The sequence below is a fragment of the Carassius auratus genome, chromosome 13 (assembly GCF_003368295.1).
Source record: "Carassius auratus strain Wakin chromosome 13, ASM336829v1, whole genome shotgun sequence".
Lineage (NCBI taxonomy): Eukaryota > Metazoa > Chordata > Actinopteri > Cypriniformes > Cyprinidae > Carassius > Carassius auratus.
In genome coordinates, this window is record NC_039255.1 from 4,422,511 (window position 1) to 4,440,065 (window position 17,555).

At 36.8% G+C, this 17,555-nt stretch overlaps 1 pseudogene; it reads right to left on the reverse strand.

Annotated features, from left to right (window-relative positions):
* Window positions 1-6,058: 6,058 nt before the first annotated feature.
* LOC113113223 (2-oxoglutarate dehydrogenase-like, mitochondrial) lies at window positions 6,059-17,143 on the reverse strand (annotated as a pseudogene).
* Between the last annotated feature and the right edge of the window lie 412 nt (window positions 17,144-17,555).

The following is a 17,555-nucleotide window of genomic DNA, read 5'->3' on the forward strand; positions in this document are numbered from 1 at the left end:
CTAAGAAAATAGTAATAAAAACACAGCTGTGAAACCAACCAAAACAGTAAATTAAGAGCACTTTTAAAACAAACAATATCATCCCCAGATGCTCACAGTATAATTTGCTCAGAAAGAGATTTTCTCATGCTCCACAAACCTCCACAACAGGGAATCACTTTAGACAATTGCAGTGGCAGAGAAGCAAATGAGTGCTGGGATATATGTCAAACTTTCCCATAAAATCTAAGTTAAAGCTTAAGTTAATAAAGTTCATAAAACTACCATCACAGCAGCTGTGACATTTAACTTAAGTCTAAATATTACATTTCTCTTTGTACAATTTCTCTCAATTTGTAAATTTGTGTCTGTGTGTGGGTTTGTGTGTGTGTATATATATATATATATATATATATATATATATATATATATATATATATATATATATATATATATATACATACAAAATTCATCAAAAAGATTAGGCTGCTTTCACACAGAAAGAAAAGTTTAGTCTCACTGGCTTTCCAAATGGTAATAAAATTTACTTTCTAAGCACATGGAAGTAGTTGGCAGGTGTTGAACATTTATACATTATGTATCAACAGATTTTCAAATATTTAATGATTCATTTATTATTATATAAGTCCATGAGTCCATGATAACACAAAGATTAGATTTTTATATTTTCACAAAAAACTTCCGTTGCATAAAGAGAACATTCATGAATTTATTTAACTTCTGATTGTTTTTGTCAATAACCTGTTTAACGATTGCGTTTTGTAAATACTGATCAGAATTATAATTAGTACCCTTCTTGTCACTTCTTTACCCATGATGCCCTGCTACTGTAACTGACATACTGCTAAACTAAAAAGGAAAACAGTTTTAACAATAACTATATTAAGCATCAAACTAATTGGCAATCAGTGAAGTGTGTACATTTCAATCTACCTGTAGCCATTCAGCATGAGGAATGGCAAGAAGGGCCACTTAGCAATCAGGGTCATCCTTGCTCATCTGCTGGAAGCTCTCAGGCCATGCTGACGAGTGCACCGGGCCCTGCTCATTAGTGCAAACACACCAAAACTAACGAGTGTAGGTCTATCAAATGCCACACTAAGCTAAAGAATTATACCCTCATTTATTTGCTCAGATCAAACTTGAGTCATCATTATTGATCTTAGTACAGCTATTCTGCCTTTTGAGACAAGGACTGAAAGAGATTTTACCCTGCATTTTATCTAATCAGGGAATAAGATTCAGTGGTCAATAGGACTGTTATGATATACATAACTCTAAAAATAACATTTGCATTGATATACAATGATTCTCAACTTGTTTAACCATGGGACCCACATTTTCCCATGGTCATCAAGCTGCGACCCACTTTATGACATAACTTTATGATATATATATATATATAAATAAAAAATATATATCAGACCCTCATGCAAATCCTTCCCAGCAAACACACGAAGTACCAGTTATGTGATTTATTGGTACTATACTTTTATTTTGCACGCTGCATGCTCTTAGTTTTTTTTACGCTTTAGTGAAATTATATGCAGCGTACGCCACCGCACTTAAGTGTGCAATTGAAGAATTGAAAATATTTCTTGCTGAACCTAATTTTTGTAATGCCTGATGCTTTACACAACAATGACTTTTGTGAGTAATGTCTCCAAATTTGATGTGCATTTAATTTGATTAATTAATCACCACATCATGTAATTAATTAGATTAAAAAATTTTAATCGCTTACCAGCCCTAATATATATATATATATATATATATATATATATATACATATATATATTAGGGGTGTAACGATACGCGTATTCGTATTGAACCGTTCGGTACGACGCTTTCGGTTCGGTACGCGGTACGCATTATGTATACCGAACGGTTCGTTGGAGTAATTAATTATATTTGAAAAAAAAAAAAAAAGAGAGAGAAAGAAATATAATGATATGCGTTCAACAAGGTAGCCCAATAACCCAAACAACGTAACAGGCAACGCCCCTGACACTCCCGAAGAAGAAAAAAACACCATCTTACAGGGCCGCGGGAAGTAATTTTGAACAGGGGGTGCTGTGAATTTTTTTTTTTTTTTTACAAAAAACCTATGAGCCTATAGGCCTATTTAAAATACATTTTAAAAATATATACATTGAGATTTACTACTTTATTGTCATATACACTTCAGTGCACAGCCAGCCAGGGTCTGAAACACACAGACATCAGTTCTCAGATATGCGCAATGCGCTATTAATCTGAAGCAGAATCAGAATCAGAAATAATAGTTTAAATAATAGTTTAATAATCGAAAAAAAACGAAATAATTACTTTCATTACAATTTCAGATAGCCTATGCATACATGCAACTCATTTAGATACAACAAATAATATTACAACAAAATATAATATTAATCAAACTTCACAATAACGCTAAAACAATGCAATCGATTTGGTCAGCTGGCTTGAGTCACTGCACGTTTATGTCACACGCAACTCTATTAACTCCAAAATCTTTTTACGCACACCACAAGGAAATAATCTCTGACTATTTAAGCAATTTGTTTATTGAACAGTTCTCCACATCCATTACGCAAAGAAAACACGCACAGTATAAAGCTTTCTGTCTCCATCTCCAACCTTTTTACACAAACCACAAGGAATCTCCGACTATTTAATAGGGCTGGGTAAAAAATAGATTTTTCGATTAATCGTTTTTTAAAATGTGGTCGATTCAAAATCGATTCTCAAAGGCCATGAATCGATTTATTTTCCGTATTTATTTCCGCATACATTGAACGTAAGATTAGCGTTAATCTAATTACAAATCTCCTCCACTAGATGTCACCCTCTTATCTGCCTTGTGCGATGTTACCAACGAACCTATCATTCATTCATTCAGTTTAAAGCAGTGGTTCCATTTTCTGCAATGTGCGTCAGGTCATGCTCCCGTTCGCGTCTTACAGACTGCATCTTAAAGCCTCTTATACTTTCTGCGTCCTCGAGTCCGCTATGGACCGCTATGCAGGCTTGATGTAGGCTAAACATCGCCATCGGAGAGTGTGTACCGAGTCTGAGCAGACAACCGCGCGGACAGGTGCGCGTGGTCAGTTGTCTTCAAAAGCACGATTGCACATGTTAAGGCAGTGTGAAGAATGCCATTGCCAATCGAACCAATCGGGCCGGGCTCGGGCTTGTGCGGTAAATGAGCGGTCATGTAATGTTTCGATTAGCGCGAGAAATATGCGAAAATGTATGCTGAGTAGTTGAAACGGAGGCTTGCTTCTTACGATTATGTTTTGGTAGCACCAGCAACTAAAGCAAAGTCTGAGGTTTGGAAAAGTTTTGACCATGTTTATAATGAGAATAATGAGTGAATAATGACGCACCATCAATGAGCGCAGGAGCGCGCTGAAGACATCTACAGTGGATTCAGTGATTTTCCTCCACATAAACACTTAAGCCTTACCTAATCTTGGTGAGTAAATGTTTTTCAAATAATAACTAAATATTACTTGAGTCTTAAATGCATAATGTAGACAGAGTAGGCTATATAAGCTAATGTTGGCATTATTATTTTATTATGTCAGCTGCTATGGCGAAGCAAATCCGGCAGAGCCTTTATCTTAATTCATTTCGTTATTGCCAAATACCCATCTTAATTTATAATTTATCTTAATTAAATTTTTTAAGAAAGACTTGTTTTTATTGGTGCGTTGGCCTATTTATATGCTAAATGAGCCTATACCTTAGGGCTATTTATAGAGTGCTGAGATGTTACGATGTTACAGAGGACTTATTTTATTTCTTTGTTCAAACTTCAAAGTGGCCTATTACGTTAGTCATGTATAAATTATGTTAAATTATGTATAAATGACTCATTCCTGACAAAAGGCAAAAGAGCTGTGTGCTGCGCACATTTGAATACTGTCGGGTTGTAAATGGGTTCGGGCTCTTAAAAAGAAAAAATTAAAAAATTTCGAAAATCGAAATCGAATCGAGGATCGAAATAGAATCGATTTGAGAGCTTGTGAATCGAAATCGAATCGATCTGGAACATCTGAATCGATACCCAGCCCTACTATTTAAACGTTATTTAACAGTTCTCCACAACCATTACACAAATAACACACGAACTAAATAATACTCTCCATCTCCATCCCCACCACCTTAAAAAAATACTATAGTGTACTACTTACAATTGCTTGGCTAGTCAAAGCTGATCCCACACTTGTTGCCAAAAAAAAATAAATTTTACAAGCGCGTTACAAATATTTTAATAGGCCTACATTTTTTTTTATCTCCCTCTCGTCACTAGGGGGTGCTGCAGCACCCCCAGCACCCCCACTTCCCGCGGCCATGCCATCTTATATGTTTATGTTAGGCTACTCAGCAGGCGCTCGCTCACTCAGTACGCGCTGAAGGCTCGTTGCAAAATAGCCAATGCGTTTAACAGACTAGAAATGAGAAGATCCTCCAATAACCAACAGGTCTGGTGTTTGGGTGCACTTTGGATTCCCTTTAAGCTATAATGGTGATGGCAAGAGAGTGGTGGATAAAAAAACAACGGTATGTCGCATCTGCAACATGACAGGGTACACCAGCGGGATTACAAAAAAAAAAAAAAAAAAAACAGCGGGAATATCTGGGATATATGCGTCAGTACTATCTGGGAAAAGACGAAAAAAAGGAGAAACATGCACGCAGCAAACTATCCCTGCAGCATTTAGACACTATAGCTTACAGGGAATCCAACCCAAACACCAGACCTGTTGGTTATTTTAGGATCTTATATTTCTGGTCTGTTAAATGCATTAGACATTTTGCAACGAGCCTTCAGCGCGTGCTGAGTGAGCGAGCGCCTTAGGGGCCGTTCACATATCGTGCCTAAAAACGCATGGAAAACGCTAAGCGCGTCTTTCTCCTGCTTTCCAAAGCGCTTGGGCAGAAGCGCTCATGAGGCGTCTGTCTTTGCTAAGCAACAATGACGTGCTCTCTCCATGAGACGCGGAAATTTCAGCTAAGGATAAATGGATTTGCAGCTCTAAAAATCGCTTGCAGTAGCTCTGCTACTGAATTTATTTCAAAATTGCAATCCATATACAACTATGATCAGCTGTTCCTTCATCTTGGCTGAGCTCTCAACGTTGTTACGGGAAAGGATGAAGCTGATTGGTTGGTTCTTGTCACATGACCCGCGGTGCGCTTGCGGCATTCTGAAAAGTTGAGATGTTTTTACATTTTGCTGTATCTAAAACGTATCGAACCGAACCGAACCGAACCGTGACATCAGTGTATCGTATCGAACCGAACCGTGAATTTTGTGAACCGTTACACCCCTAATATATATATATATATATATGTGTGTGTGTGTGTGTGTGTGTGTGTGTGTGTGTGTGTGTGTGTGTGTGTGTGTGTGTGTGTGTGTAAATATAAAAAAACAACTTAAGGATTTTTTTTTAAGGAATCTTTTCTTAAGCTGCAATGTCAGAGGCACTCTATCTCTCTATGTCCTATCAGTGTGAGAGATCATGGATTTTAGACAGGAGACGTGATGTGTTTTGCTGGCTTACTTTAATGTTATGTTCAAGCAAGCCATCAGACCCAGTGCGATTTGACATCTTAGATTAGATCTTTAAAGGCCTTTAATATATCACATTAATGATGTCCAGCGCTGACTGTCCCGACTCACAATGAGTAAACTGACATTATATAACATTTATCCTAAATACAGTGTTAACTACATATATTTCTCAACAAGCTGGGCTAATCACATTTGAAAAATATGGGCTCCTCTTATAGATATGTTGAAAAGGAGAATGTGACCACAAGGAATGTGTTCAGGCTAATTGGGGTCTGTTTGGTATGCTCATTTAATCACAAATGTAAATCAAAAGTATCTCGTTAAGCTAAAGTATCCTGTCTCTATGGGTTAGCTATGGAAACAGAGAATCTGGGGATTAAACAGTTTCTACAGTGCATCAGCTGGGTGTTAGTTTCATCAATCAAGGGACCAGAGCACAGTATTCAGTGCATACCCAAGCACAGTAGACTGAATCACTTACTCATAGCCATTAACTCCCTGAGTAACAAGCAGAACCAGCAGACTGGAGCACACCAATATGTTCACTCCCAAAGCCTTTATATGCGAAGAAAAGATAGCACCGAATATATGCACCAGCAGACATTTGATAAAAAACTTTGATAAAAAAGGCTCATATCACACAGAAGCTACTTTGCTGATGTCTTTTCACTCGCATTTTACCTTCATTATATTTTAAGCAAAGCATAAAATCATCCAGTGTGGCCCACTGAAATGAAAATCTAGAGTCAAAAACTGTAATGTGAAACCGTAAATATTGCCAGCTGTGCTGATGTCTCAGTTTCATTCATGTGTGTACTATTTCAAACATGCCTTGCTCATGACAGTAACGAACAGACGTGAGAGTATGTGTCTGTACTGCTGTGGGGTGACATAAAATGGGTTTCCTTCAGAAGCAGTACCGTGACGGCACCATGTGGGTATCTCTGAGGATCCTGTGTGCGTGTGAAAAGCTGACGTCATTTATCAATGTGTTGACATTTTAGTTTTAATGGAGCCATAAGGTAGAGAATATATACTTGGTTATTTTTAGTTACAGAAATCTAGTCAGTTTAGGAATTAAAAGTGGCCCAATATATGAAATCAAACTGTTTGGAAAACAAATGACAACAACCTATGTTCTGCCATGACAACATGTGCTGAACCACCAGTTTTTGTACCTACAGTAGTTTTTATGAAATGGACTGACTTTCATACCTAAATATTCCTCTTTACACATCTTGTCCACTGAGTCTCACATGAATACAATCCTTCTGCAAAGAGCCGAAGGCCATGTATTCTGCTAAGGCCAAGGCCCAGTCCACCGTGTGTTTCACAACCATATCCGCTCTGCCTTGAAGGATACGTGAAAAATCTGAAATAACACAGATGCAGAACATATAGAAAATCACAAACTTGTATATTTTGTTGTTCGACAATTTGAAAAGAAATGCAATTTATTTATTTTTAAAGTGTAGTTGGGTCAAGACAGATTTTGATGTTGGCTTGACAAAGCCCTGTTTGATATATAACCAAGATAGTAGAAGTTTTCATTAGAAGACTATGGGAAACGGGGAAAAAAAGCATAAAAGTATAAAAGGTTTATCAAACCAACATCAATAATGTTACTGTTTTTTTATTTAGACAGAAAAAAAAAATTACATTTATAAAGTTAATTGAGATATTCAGTAGGAAAATGCTATACTTTTTACTTTATTTCAAATACTAGACATATTCATTTTAATTTCTTTATTCTTTGGCTTTATGGAAAACAAATATTATTTATCTGGGACTAATCAAAAAATAAGAGTGTTTCTTGGAAAACCATAAATATGCTTGATTTTTTTTTCTTCTTTACTGTATTTCATATTAGGTATCATTATCATATTATTTTTAAATCTAAAAGTTACCATATGTAATATGTCTATTCCATACAGTATTGTTCAAAATAATAGCAGTACAATGTGACTAACCAGAATAATCAAGGTTTTTCGTATATTTTTTTATTGCTACGTGGCAAACAAGTTACCAGTAGGTTCAGTAGATTCTCAGAAAACAAATGAGACCCAGCATTCATGATATGCACGCTCTTAAGGCTGTGCAATTGGGCAATTAGTTGAATTAGTTGAAAGGGGTGTGTTCAAAAAAATAGCAGTGTGGCATTCAATCACTGAGGTCATCAATTTTGTGAAGAAACAGGTGTGAATCAGGTGGCCCCTATTTAAGGATGAAGCCAACACTTGTTGAACATGCATTTGAAAGCTGAGGAAAATGGGTCGTTCAAGACATTGTTCAGAAGAACAGCGTACTTTGATTAAAAAGTTGATTAGAGAGGGGAAAACCTATAAAGGGGTGCAAAAAATGATAGGCTGTTCAGCTAAAATGATCTCCAATGCCTTAAAATGGAGAGCAAAACCAGAGAGACGTGGAAGAAAACGGAAGACAACCATCAAAATGGATAGAAGAATAACCAGAATGGCAAAGGCTCAGCCAATGATCACCTCCAGGATGATCAAAGACAGTCTGGAGTTACCTGTAAGTACTGTGACAGTTAGAAGACGTCTGTGTGAAGCTAATCTATTTTCAAGAATCCCCCGCAAAGTCCCTCTGTTAAAAAAAAGGCATGTGCAGAAGAGGTTACAATTTGCCAAAGAACACATCAACTGGCCTAAAGAGAAATGGAGGAACATTTTGTGGACTGATGAGAGTAAAATTGTTCTTTTTGGGTCCAAGGGCCACAGGCAGTTTGTGAGACGACCCCCAAACTCTGAATTCAAGCCACAGTACACAGTGAAGACAGTGAAGCATGGAGGTGCAAGCATCATGATATGGGCATGTTTTTCCTACTATGGTGTTGGGCCTATTTATCGCATACCAGGGATCATGGATCAGTTTGCATATGTTAAAATACTTGAAGAGGTCATGTTGCCCTATGCTGAAGAGGACATGCCCTTGAAATGGTTGTTTCAACAAGACAATGACCCAAAACACACTAGTAAACGGGCAAAGTCTTGGTTCCAAACCAACAAAATTAATGTTATGGAGTGGCCAGCCCAATCTCCAGACCTTAATCCAATTGAGAACTTGTGGGGTGATATCAAAAATGCTGTTTCTGAAGCAAAACCAAGAAATGTGAATGAATTGTGGAATGTTGTTAAAGAATCATGGAGTGGAATAACAGCTGAGAGGTGCCACAAGTTGGTTGACTCCATGCCACACAGATGTCAAGCAGTTTTAAAAAACTGTGGTCATACAACTAAATATTAGTTTAGTGATTCACAGGATTGCTAAATCCCAGAAAATAAAAATGTTTGTACAAAATAGTTTTGAGTTTGTACAGTCAAAGGTAGACACTGCTATTTTTTTGAACACACCCCTTTCAACTAATTGCCCAATTGCACAGCCTTAAGAGCGTGCATATCATGAATGCTGGGTCTCATTTGTTTTCTGAGAATCTACTGAACCTACTGGTAACTTGTTTGCCACGTAGCAATAAAAAATATACTAAAAACCTTGATTATTCTGGTTAGTCACATTGTACTGCTATTATTTTGAACAATACTGTATGTGTTAATATGCATTATACAGTTCATGCTTATAGGAATCAAGCCCCAGAGTACCTGGATTTTTATACGCAGTATACCATTTGAATAAAGCACTGGCCTGGGTCAGAGAAATACGTTTGCCGGTGGGTTGATTTGATGCTTTGAGGTAGTTGTGCTTAGAGGCAGGCAATAAACAGAGTTTAGCTGGAGGGCTATGGTGGTTAGGGTGATTTAGCAGAATTTAAGGCAGCCAAATTGGAGTCGGTTCTTTAAGTGCAATGGCCCAAGAGTACAACTCAATCAATCCACTACAGCTCCCCTGCGTCCACTGCTCAGTGAAAGAAAATCATGACCTGTGATGTCAAAAATGAAACATTCCTATATCAGAAGTCTAAGGATCATCTATCAGGGCTTTGCTGATGTTCCACACCATTACCACCATCATCCTGCAATGCTTTGGTGTCAGTTTCCAGTGTTTTGTCCCTAGTGCTTAAAGCTTAACAGTACATAAGATCTAGTTGATGAACGGACTGCTGGGAACAGCCTCTGGGACTCCACAGCAATAACTAATGTGATAGTTCAAGTAAAAATGAAAATTCTGTCAACATTTGCTTATTTGGAGTTTGACAGGCACAATGATACAATTGTGATAGTTCAGGGATTAAGCTTCTCCAGTTTTTGAACCAGCAAGCTTTCAGTTACCAAGCCTAGATTTTTTTTTTGCCCACTGGGCTACAACATCCCAAGTTTAGGAATACTTGTATAATTTGGGATATATATTGTAGTTTCAACACTGACACAAAGAGATAAATCTGAATTTATTGCTTAAATACCCAAAACTCACCACTATGAATGGCAAAATCCTTTAGAGGGATTGAACTGGCTACCTCCCCAATGTGCCTGAGCACCTCTTCGTTTAGTTCAGTGGGAGGGCAGCTCATGCTCTTTGGTTCTCCATCTGGTTTGAGGAAATCTTAAACACAGAGCACATATCACCACCAATAGGATCTAAACCAGTAATGCTCTAAACCATTGGGCATAAGGAAACTTTAAAGGGAGTCTAAAAAAGACTTAAAATTATTTTAAATAAGACAAGCATTAAAATGTGATCTCTAAACCTGGATATGTCTTACTGTATAAATTCATCTCAAAATGCCATGGGAATTTTATAAAGAATATAATTATTATTTTTTTAAATATAAAAAATATTTTACTAAATAGAAATTGTGTGTAAAAGATTTGTACTTGATCTTCATCCAATAAATCACTAATCGCACTGAAAATGTAATTTTTTTTTTTTTTAAATCATAAACATTTTTGTGACTTTTTTTATTTACAGTAACTAGGAGTGCCCATACATAAAAATCAAATTAGAAGTTAAGGTTTTGAAAACAAAACTAGGACTAGGGGACCTTCAAATTTTGTTATGGATGAGAACAAAATAAGAACAAAACTTCAACTGAATTAAGCTGAATAATGACAATATTATTTCCTGCAATAAAGCTGACTCGACTTGGTTCAAAATTCATGCTTTTTGCAACATCGACAACTGTTACTGCTTGAGCTGAATTACCACCCTTCTGTCTTCAGCACAGTTATATAAAAATAAAGGTGACACGATAAAGGTGACAATGGGAGAATTTGGAGTCAAAAAGTTCAAGAAAAGCTGATCTTATATTTTCACTGAAACACCTAGCATCTCTAAAGTCTTCAGTATGTACCTGGTAACACGGAGAGTTGAGCCAGTGGCGGATGTGTAGGATCTTCTCTTCTTTTGAGCTGGTATATGCCTCCTCACAGAACTTGTCATATTTAGCAACCTCCTCCTGAAAACAATTCACAGTGCTAGCCCGCCATCCACTATATTAATCAAAAACCCAGACACGTGACACATTTGTGACGAATTATGAATTAATGATTCATGGCACCTGTGCTACAGCGTAGAGAAAACAGCAAGATTCCAGTCACAATTTATTCTCTAAGTGAAGTCCCCTGAGCTATGTCAGCGAGTGAAGAGTGACAGGGATGCAGTTGTAAATAAAACGAGCCGTCGCTGGGTGAGACAAGGTGACAGCTATCCACACTGGAGGGATGGTTTGGTCCTACGATTGTGGTTTTTACGGTGACACAGATCTGAGGGTGGTTGGGAGGGGAGGGGTGGCTAGCTCTGAGCCTGGGTCAGCAGGTGAAGTATGGAACATGTCAGAACGAAAAGACACTAGCTGAGCATCTTAACACAGCCTACATCAATTGTCAGGAAACAATATACAAATGGCACAGGAAACCCGTCACTCCCTAGCAGGCCAGGAAACAACAGCTGTGGAAAAGATGCTTCAGATGAGTTAAAAAGGTCAATTATGATGACCTGTGGGAGGAACAACAGCAGGTGGACATTTTCACATTACATAATGACACAGTAATGAGATTTTCATAGAGTGAGACACAAACCTCAAACTCTTGCAGTGTTACAACTCCCTCAGAGATAAGCTTTTTCAGCACATGTTCCTGTTTGTGGATCTGCTTGTACTTGAGGGGTTAAATAAACATGAGCTTTTTCATCTCATTATGTCCAAACCACTGATAGCAAACCTATAAAATATATCAACAACGTCACTATATGTGTATTAATACCCAAACTAGTATAATTAATCAACCAAACAATTTATTTTGGATGATAAACATTATTGCCTAGAGGGACTTGAACCCACAGGTTCAAGTCTCAATGCCGACAGGAGTTGTAGGTCGGGGGAGTGAATGAACAGTGCTCTCTTCCACCCTCAATACAAATGGATGGTAAATGGAAGTATTCAAATAAATAAAAATGAGTTGTGATGGTGTGCCACTCAGGATCATGTGATCATAAATGCAAAACCTAAATTACATTCTTGAAGTGATCAACACATAGAACAAGGCTATACTGTACCTAAAAGCATTCACGAATGATTAAATATACATGCCCAATTTAACTAGGTCTATCTTAACAGTAAAGATTTAAAAATCTACTGTATTAAACTATAAGAGAATTTAAGAGTCCACATCACAGCAATATCTATCATTTTCAATAGCAGAATAATATCTGGAAACTGGAATCAAATTCAGAGCTATTTTTCCTAGCTGATAAATGATAATTACATTGACAGGCAATACATTGGAAAGTGAGCACTTAGAATAAAAGGTATGTTATAAGTGTAACATAGTTTGTTATTGGTGGGAATAGGCCTTTAATAGTGAGGACACTACAGTAAGCTTTTTTTCATGGTTACATTATTATACCAGGTGGCGATAAGAGAATCATCAACCCCCCCAAAAAAACTAAACAAAATAAAACAAAACACACTCAACGAATTCATTCAGAACTACTGATACATTGGGTAGGGAGAGGAATATGTCATTCGGGGATCTGTGGTGAATCCAGTCTGGCAACATCAGATAACACTCATCAGTCTACAACATAATAAAAGGACAAATGTTTTAACAAGGCAGATTTTTTTATAGGAAAATCTTTTTTTTGATGGTAACCTGATCATTGACCACAACGTGAATGGTAAAGTTAGTGGTATATGAAGTCAGTTCACTGAGATGGAAGGTTTCATAGACAACTCCCTGACCCAAAAAATGTTTTCCTTTTTATCCGTTCATGGTACATCCCAAAGTGATATTTCACATCTACCGAACCCTGAAGAAAATTAAAGTGTGAAATGTACATCAGAAGTGCAATAACAGAATGAAAATAAAAGGAAAATAATCTTGAAATTGTATTACCTCATCTGCAGCCTCAAGTTTGGGATCGAACTGACAGAATATCTGATACAAGTCTTTGTGAACTAAATTGGCCAGGACGTTCAGTCGGCCTCTGTGTGAATCAGACGTTGTGTCATTATTGCTGAGGGGTATTCATAAGAGCAGAGTCAGATTGAAGTGAGCAGCTTTTAGGGGTACCTGTGAGACATTCCCATAATTACACTCTCTATACCAGCTTCACTGGATGATCATTTTCAGGGCAGGGATGAGAACCTCACAGTCTTCCAAACCAAAGCGTTTCTCTGAAGACCATTTGCGAGCAAGATGATGATTCCTGGAGTTTCAAACTTCTGTTGAATCCATTGGCACTGCTTCATATTGTTAATGAACATCCACTCCAGTATGACCACATTATGATGTCTGGAACCTTCCAAGTAAATTCTATTCACCCTTTCATTCATCCATTAACGCATTCCTTTTTGAAGTATAATTAAACATTATAAGCAATGAGCTTGTCATATGTCATATCTGAATCAATCAAAGCACAAAACCAGCTAATGAGAAATTAGGAGAGAGAGTTTCTACTCAAATACTGGGTGATGTCACAATCCAGCTTCTACCCAACTCAAGTCTGTGTATGATTACTCTCAGTGGGAGTGCGCTTTAATTTCCCCCAATAAATGTGGTTAGTGGCAACTTAAATGATTTATCCATCAGATTCTTCCAAGGTGCACAACCCTAAAGATTCAAGAGGAGAAGCATATTAAAGCACGGCTGCTTCACGACCAATTTTAAGATGATGAGATGATCTCTGCACAAAAGTGCATAAGGACAGACACACATCATTATAGATTTTAAATTAATGTGGCACATTTTTAGATTTTGACACATTTCCAACCATTAAGCCACAGCCTGGAGCCCTGATATGTAAATCCTAACAAATATCATTACCAATTTCATGGTTAGTTACACCCCCAAACGGTGAAAGAAAGTGACGTGACATTCAGCCAAGTATGGTGACCCATACTCAGAATTTGTGCTCTGCATTTAACCCATCTGAAGTGCACACACACAGAGCAGTGAACACACACACACTGTGAACACACACACACACACACTGTGAACACACACCCGGAGCAGTGGGCAGCCATTTTATGCTGCGGCGCCCGGGGAGCAGTTGGGGGTTCGATGCCTTGCTCAAGGGCACCTAAGTCATGGTATTGAAGGTGGAGAGAGAACTGTTCATGCACTCCCCCCACCCACAATTCCTGCCGGCCCGGGACTCGAACTCACAACCTTTCGATTGGGAGTCCGACTCTCTAACCATTAGGTCACGACTTCCCCTTAAAACCAAGCAATCATAGTAGTTTGTAAATGCTTCCTGTAAATAACACTGGGCTCTATCAGCAAGACTGTGTCTCCTCAAGAGAGGAGCACACACAAGAGGAGACAGGTGCAAATGTAATTAAAGCCACAGTACAGATAAAGTGAAATTTGTGAGCCTCTGGTCTAATACATGCTCTCATTAGCTGCGCAGAGGCTATAGGAAAAAACCTGACAAAACCTGATCTCACTGACATAATGAGAGTGTACTCAGGTAAAAGAGGTATGTTTTGAGAGGTCTTCACCGGCTATTACTCTCTCCTTTTCAATCTGTTGTAAGAGTACGTCCTACATCCTTCCACTCTGGCGACACTAAAGGCAATAGGACCCGACAGGAGCAAAGGGGAAGATTTATGGGCCTTTATCTCAGATAACATTAACCTGTGCTTGCAACTGAGTCTGGGGCATAGCTCTCCCTTCCAGTTCCTGTCACAGATGGGGAATCTGTAATGGCCGATTGAGAAATTGTTTGCTGACCACTTACACAGCTATAGAACCTAAAAGCAGACACACACTGTACGTGCTCTCTCTCCCCCTTTTCCATTAATCGAGCACTATGAGTCACCAAATAACCAAAACGTAAGCTCTGGTACAAGCAGTGTTACTAAACTTCATTACAATAATCTTGATCCTCATATAATATGAAGTGCTTTTAGCTCTGATTATGAAATTAGGGAAGCAACTTCCAATGGTCTTCGGAAGCCCTGAGCTAAAATGAAAAGACCGATCTAAAAGATTACACACAGGAACATCTTAGAAATAGCATGCATTGGGTTTTATGCGCAAAGAATTCACAATTTGTAATTTGATGAATGGCCTAATAACTGTAAATCCACACTTTACAATAAAAGTGTTTTTTTTTTTTTTTGGCTCCAACAATCTAATTTTCCTTTCATAATTAAAAAGGAGATGTATGCAGTGGATGGGTGCAGCTATGTTGCTACAGTGACGTATAAACACAGTGGCTGGGGTTGGCAAGGTCAGTCGCCAATTACATTAGACACAGCTCCGGTAGCTTGCGCTGGCTTGTAATGCAAGACAAAACTGTAACGCTGACATTAGGCAAAATAAACCACAGAAATAAAGATTTTTATAAAACATTTTTGTTGTATATTTTTGGAAGCCTGAAATCTGTGACTCAATGACATTAGAGTGTCCTTGACGAAGGAAAGAATAATAATAATCATTATCATAATCTGTTTTAAAACATTCTTAGAAATATATTGTTTGTATTCATATAGGTTTCATTTGATTTTGAAAAATATATATATAATATAATAATTCTATTTAAATGTAAAAAATTCAATGTAAAATATTTGATTACAAATAACATGAGTTTTTAAGGTCAGTTTATTAAATATAATAAATATCAAGAGTCACACCATGACATAATTGTTCAACCTGAATTAATATTTACTTAAAGCCATATACAACATTTCAAGAAAAAGAATGATCTTGTCACATGTATGCAATTAAAAAAAATTGTTTCCTGTATGTTTCTCCATGTTGGTTAAAATACATGCCTTTCCCCCATTTTTTCTGAATATCAATAAGCAACAGAGCAGTTTTGTAAAATTTTGTAAACATTTTACAAAATTCAATTCAAGTTTATTTGTATAGCACTTTTCATGTTACAAATCATTGCAAATCAACTTTACAGAAAGATTCTGAAATATATATATATATATATATATATATATATATATATATATATATATATATATATATATATATATATATATATATATATATATATATGTATGTATATATTTTTTTCTTTTTTTTTTTCTTCTAAGATTTAATAATAAAAGATTATCAATGTTCTTCATGAATTTGTCTTTTCAACAATTTAATTTCTTTCCCCCCAACCCCTTTATTTCATTATCTGGACAGGTCTGAACTTTATTAAATACATTGTAATACAGGAATGCTTATCATAGAAGATGATAATGTCAATGTATGTATGATTTGCATTCTTAATGACTAGACAAAATATGACATAAAAATGTATTTAGCAGTGTATTACTCTGCTGCTGCATTACTGAATGGTGCTGAGGGTGAGGCTAACAGACAATAATAACAAAAACACTTGTTTTGAGCCCCAAGCATGGAAACTAATCAGCATTTACTCTATGTTTTCAGAACAAAGATCCTTCATAAAGTAGGACACTGAAAGGAAGTGAATATGTATAAGAACCATGAAGTTAAATATGCAATATGCTAAATGGATATCTCACCAAGCTTGTCAGTTGACGTGATTAAATCTAAGGGAATGAAGGAATACAGATTGGCAGCGAGGATGCCAAGTGGGTCCAGCCTGGCCACATGGTGACCACATACCTAAAGTGAGCAAAATGCACGTTACTTGCCATCTCCATAACCAAAGAAAAACAAGAACCAAAAGCAAGAGATGCAAGGAAGTGCATATCCTCAACTAGGGGATCTCTGACACAAATGTGAATCAGTGACACATGACTAACAAATCTCACAAGGATTCACAATAAGTTTAACATACAACCCTAACAGGAGATGGAAGAAAAATGCTGGCTTCGCCAAAAGACAGAATTTAATAAATCCCTACGATACTTCGCTAATTAATTAGAGGAAGCAGGGAAAATGTTACCACCTGTTTTGATTCAAGCATTCTCTTTGATATTTTCATTTTCAAAAGGGAAAAAGGTAGTCTAATTGGGTTAGAATTAATCACGTATTTTGCATAAATACACAGGGACACTATAAAATGTATGGATGTACAGGCCTGTCTTAAATTTTTTGCAGTCCAGCACAAATGTTCGAGAATATTATTTTATCAAAATAAATGATTGTGTAACAGATTCTTTCAACTAAGACAAAAAAAAAAAAACTCCTCACTTACCTGATAGGCTCTGATAAGAATATAGTAGTATATATATACACACACACACACACACACACACACACACACACACACACACATATTTTATAAATTTTTATTATAATATAAACCAAAACTATTAACTCACCAAATTTATCCTGAACATGGACACTGTAAAACGCTTGGCTCTTCCACTTCCTACTATGCTTTTTAATGAACTTTCAATTTAATAAAGGTTAAACAATAATTAGCAAACAAGAAATAAACACCGGCAACCATTGTGTTTAAAATTCAATTCAATATTTATAAAAACAACTTCAAATTAAGTTGTGTCAGGGCTTAATGAAAACATTGACATTTTCAGTAACCTCTGATTCTTAATCACATTAGACAATTATGCTTTCCTAATTTTCTGAGGCATTGTGCAGAATTTGCTTGACCATGTGGTTTCAGT